Below are 6,089 nucleotides of genomic sequence, written 5' to 3' on the forward strand. Positions count from 1 at the left end.
TGGCTCTGAAGACAGTAAGACCTAAGTTGATAACTCATTTCAGACTGTCAATAGCTATATGATTCTGGGCAATTCAGTTGACTCAGCTTCCTTATCAGGTAAAATGGAGATAAAATAGAACATACCTCTCATGGTTCTTGAGTGGATCAAATAAGCAAATATTTATCAAGTTATTTCCAAACATTAAAGTCTTATGTAAGAGGCTATAATAATGGTTATTATTATTAATTAATATAAAGGACAATTAAACAGAAATTAAAAGAACAAGGTAATTAATAATGGAAGGGGAAGCATTTTATGTGAGGATAAGTGACTTGTTTAGAATGTCACATATGAAGTAGAGTCACATGTATTACCCTTAGCAAGGTATTCTGGTGGCAGATAGTGAAGGGCTTTTTATTCTAGAAAAGTTATAAATGTATGTTTGTTTATCAAGTTAGTGGCAACACCCGATTATCTATCTAATATGTAAGATGTAGATGTGGAACAAACTGCGTCAGAATTTTAGTTCTCATAAAACAGAAAGAGATCACGTGTATCACGACACATTCTCTTTAGTTTCTAATGTTCTAGAAGCTTAAAAAGTAGTAAACAAGTGCAAGCATGATGACTCAGAATAGTTTCCTATTTTAGGCTCTATCGATGGTAAGATCTAAATTGTAGGAAAGCAAAAATGAAATGAGGCCAGATCGTTAGGCTGTGGGGCATCTTAGTGATGAAACTCGATGAATACATCATATAGTATCAGCCTCTACTTTAAACCATGCCAGTAAATGAGAATAAGAGTAGTCCGTTTTTTTAGTTTTTTGTTAACTCTCCATATATTATGCTTATACACTTTCTTTGCATATTACATCCATCATCAGATTCTAAACTCCTTGAAGAAATGATCTGTATTTGCCTCTTTGTATCCCCATGGAATAGCCCAGTGCCTGGCAAAAAAAAAATAGGTCCTTAATGTTTTCTGACTTCCTAATTCTGATGCATAACACCAAATTTACTTCAACCTCCTCTCCTGATAGAAAAATAGCCATTTCTTGCTTCCTCAGAACCACTACATTTTCATTGTTATAACACTTGTTCAGTCTGTTTTTGTTATTCTTGTTTAAGCATTCAGTAGTTGGAAATAGCATTTTACAAATTGGACTATATCAAGGTACTCCTTGGTAAAACCATGTATTTCCTCATCAAGTTAATATCATATCTAGGAATTTAGGATAAGAATTTTAGACTTGAGTCACTACTCAGCCTGGAGATCCATGGACCAATGAATAGTTTTTCATGCTGTCTGTCTTTTTAGATGGGGAAATTATATCATTATTTTCACTAATATCCAACAGAAATTTAGCATTTCCTTCAGCTATTTAATAGTATTCTGAAGAAAGTTTCCACAGGCTTCACCAGTATCCTGAAGGGGTCAATGCCCATGACACAAACAAAAAGTTTAAGAATTTCTGGATTAGAGAAATTGGTATAAGATTTGGCAGTCCAGGATCTTCTTTTAATTTATTTAGTTTAGATGAGCTACTTTATATATCTAGGCTTCAATTTTCTTATCTATTTAATGACAAGATTGGGCTAAATGATGTCTACTAATAAAAGGATCAAGGTTCAGAACTGAAAGAGACTTCAGAAATCATTCAATCCAATGTCCTCATTTTACAGATGAAGAAACTGAGGCCCAGAGAAGTTCTGATTTGACTAGTGTTGCATGGTAAGTATCTGAAGTAAAATTTGAACTACAGTTTCTCTGACTGAAGGTATAGTTCTCTATCCAAGACACCATGCTTCCTTTCTTTGTATTCTAATAATCTTATGATTTTAGTGTGCTTCTAATTTCATTACAGTTCCATTGCATGAGAGGCTATGTCCAATTACAGAAAGATTACACGACCTGGATTCATAATAGCTGGGTGACCGTGGGCAAATCACGTAACGCTTTTATTGTCGGAGCAGACCACTCTAGGGTTTTTATATTTTTAGGGAGTTCCCTATATTGATCAAAACACAAGTATATATGCATATATATATATATGTGTGTGTATATGTATATATATATATACATGTATGTATATATATAATCATAGTTGTATTATAAAGAGACTAATTGGAGCATCTGTCACAAGCTGATTATGCTCTCTATCACTTGTCCTATTTTCCCAATACTGTGTACAATGCTCCACTTGTCCCCTCACTTACTGCTTGGAAATTGCTTCTAACCCTTCCATTTGTGCTATTTGAATCCCTCTGCTTATATTTATCTTGTTTAAATGTCTTATTTATTTACATTCTGCTTCATCTTGTCTCTTGAGTCTGAAATAATCACCTTTTTTTGAGCTATTTCTCTCTCCCTCCCCCTCCCAACCTCTTTCCTCCTACCCCAAATATCCTGGTAAACCTCAGCTTCCCTCTGTGACCCTTCATCCATGCAAGCTTGAAAATTAGATTCAAATTGCTATCTGTATCTTCATTTCACTCTCAATATTGGAAATCTCACAAGCATGAACTAATTCTCCCCGTCTAGTGCCATATTTACCTACCAACTCATTAAAAAGTGGCTTTAGCACTGGAGCAAGAGATCATATATTACAGAGAGAAAGCAATTTAGTTTGAAACTTGGTGTTCATGCTTTTTCTTGTTACCATGACAGGAACTCATCCTCAGAATAGAGGTTCTTTCTATACTGGCCTGGGATTCTTCTGTTGACAGATTCCATTCTGCAATTAACTTCCACCATTTTTATTGTGGGCTTCATCTTGTATTCAAGTGGAACAGTACTATTTTAGGGGACAAACTCCAAAATGTATGTTGGAAAAGTAAAGATATACGCAAACTCAGAAGATTGAGGTTCTAATCTCAGCTTTTCTATTAACTTATTGAAGGCCCTTGAACAAATGTCTACCCATATTTGGGTAAAACAGCATTGAATGCAGAGCCAAATATAATTACATGGTCTAAATCAGGAAAAGTCCATTTGAGTCAAGCAATAAAACAAGGAAGAGGGTCCCATCAAGGAGTATTTTTATCTTGTTTAGACAACGAGATTTCTGCTATAGACCCCTGAATTTTGTGAAGCCTTATTATAATCTCTCCCGGCTGATTAATATATGAACAGGATGTATATAGGGTGTTCAGATAGGACCAGAACTTCTGGTATGCGACTTTGCCTGGCACTTTTCAAGACTGCTCATCCATCTTTGGTATTCATCTCTCATCCAACTCTCACCTATGACTCAAAAAAGCTGTAGCATTCTCAGTGGGCACACTCTAGTAAAACTGTCTTGACAGATGGGCTAAACCAGATTGAGGGTAACTGACAGGCTTCAAACCTATTGCTGACTTATGGAGGGGGTGGGTGTCTACCCCTCAAAATATGAATACTTCCCTGTTAGAATGGCCAGGTGAAAACAACTTGTTCCAAAGACCATGAAAGCAGCTGAAGCTGGCACTATGGAGCCTTTACAGCTTGGCCAAATGTTGAAGAAGCCAAGGTCATCCAATACATTCTGGGCCATTATTAATTATCTTAACTTCTGGACTTCAATGACTGTGAAAAAGAGAGTGATACCAACAACTTTGCACAAATCTGCCTTACTTAAATCCAATTCACTCACAAGTTGAAATAACCTGTGTTATATCATTGGTCCTCTTAATAAATAAAGGACAAATAACACCCATATTTGCACTTTATATTCTTTGTATATAAAAGAAGGATGGACTAGATCAGGGGCTCCCCAATTTTTTTTGGCCTATTGCCCCTTTCCAGAAAAAATATTACTTAGCCCCCTGGAAATTATTTTTAAAAATTTTAATAGCAATTAATAGGACTAGATGATGTCTAAGGCCCTGGACACTTCTGACATTTTTTATTTATTTTATAACACCACCATAAGTATTATAAAATATCTTGTGTATGGAAGTAGAGCAATGAAATGTGTAGGCTTCTCTACCTGAGATTATATGAGCAAAGACACTAATTCAGAAATATCTTTTTCTGGCAAAAGAAAAAAATGATACTTTATGTACTTAAGTCATGTATAGTTGGTTATATTGCTGAATTTATGAATTTAAAATACATAAATATATAAAAAGTAAAGTTATATGTATGTATGTATCTATCTATCTATCTTTAGTTGGGTATATAAACATATCCCTCTCTCCTCTTTCTCTTTCTCACTCTCTGTCTGTTTCCATTAATAGGTTCCCCACCTATAATCCCTTGATTTTGTCAAAGAAGCAATCTCCTGGTATGGACATTTCCTCCAATAATATAGATCAGTAGGTGAACTGAATCTTAGTATACAGAGTTGTGGAAATGTGTGGCACTAAGAGACTGATTGCTTTGTCCATGCTTATTCATTAGCTATGTGTTAAAAGTAAAGTTTGAATCTTGGTCTTCCTCATATCAAGAAAGGTCTTCTATCAACTATGCCCCACTGCCTCCAGATGGATGGATATTTACAAAGTCATATGTTCATTTACACATTCAAGAGATACATGTGTTTGTTTATATGTTCATGTTTGTAGGATATATACAACATGCTCAAATAAGCATAAATTATGTAAAAGTATAATAATAACAATACAAAACCATCTATTATCTTACATAATGTATAATAATGCTGTTTGAAGATGCTGGAATATGTACATTTTGCTAGCCAATTGCAAACTGCCATCACAAAAGGGCTTTTCATTTTGAATAACCACAATAGTTAAACTAGGAGAAAGACAAATACATTACCTCCTCTTTTGAAACACCACTAATATTTGAGCTCTGACACTTTTGTCTATAAAGATGACAGGTTTATTTTTGTATTAAATTCTTCCTTCATCCTCCCTAAGGCCTGTCAGCTCTGTGATGGGAGGTCAAGAAAGAGGCTAGAGAATGGGAAGGAGGCAGGGAAAGCATTTAGACAGACAAGGTCCTGGTTTCAACCTTTCATTCTTAACTCTTTTTTACCCATATCTATATTTCATCCCAGAAATTGATTAAATAGTGAACAATTTTATCGGCTTTCCTTTCCTTCTTCATATTTACCAAACAGCCTGTGGCTATGACTAGTGACTTCAGACAAGCCACTGAAAACATCAATTATCCATTAAGTGCCAAGATGTTATCTATACTATGTGGCATGATGTGCATAGAATCATTTAACTTCATATGGGGCACTGTGCTAGGTTCTGTGGCATAAAGATGAAAAATGCAATAGGCCCTGCCCCTCAAGAGTTTCCAGTCTAGTGGAGGAGCTAAGATATGCATACAGATATTTATAACACAAATGAGGCAGTAATTAACCAAGTTTCATGTGAAATTCTTGAAGGAAGAAACTAGAGTGGACCTTGGGCTAGGTGGGGCTGAAAAGTGGTAATAGAGGGAGGAGAGGAGGAGGCAGGAAGGAAAATGGTGTGGAGAGAGACTTAAGAGAGGAGGTGGTTGATTGTCATTTCCTTCCACCCCCTTCAGTTGGCTGTTGTAGTTTCATGGAGACACATCCTTTGGGAGATTTAGAAATTAAAATAAAAAGGGAGGTGGGAGTGTTAGGATGCATTTCACTCACACTGCATGTCATTTCCCATAGTTATTTTGGAAGTCACTTAATTTCCTTCAGCCTTACTGTTCTCATCTATAAAATAAAGTGTGTGAATTGAGTCTATGACCACTAAAGTCCCCTTCCACTCCTTCTTAGTCATTTCTTGGATCATGGGACAGTTTGACAAGTGTTCTGGAGCTAACATGTAGCCTGAGTTTCCTTTTACATATTCAATAAGATGCTTTTCCTCACTTTAGGCCAGAATGTACCACTTATTCCATCTAGTATTTTTATCCTGGACTAAGCCAGTTCCCAAGACAAATGGAGCATTACTGAGCTGCAGGTAACTGCTTCCACAGAGTTGTCAATGCCCACATATCTTAGTATGCATGAGAAAGATTGTCATTCACCAGAAAGGACAATTTCCAGAATGTTTTTGCTTACAACCCATTCCACATTCTAGCAGCATGTTACTACAAGGATTGCAAATCTCTCTCTCTCTCTCTCTCTCTCTCTCTCTCTCTCTCTCTCTCTCTCTCTCTCTCTCTCTCTCTCTCT

Source organism: Gracilinanus agilis, chromosome 5 (assembly GCF_016433145.1).
Source record: "Gracilinanus agilis isolate LMUSP501 chromosome 5, AgileGrace, whole genome shotgun sequence".
Classification (NCBI taxonomy): domain Eukaryota; kingdom Metazoa; phylum Chordata; class Mammalia; order Didelphimorphia; family Didelphidae; genus Gracilinanus; species Gracilinanus agilis.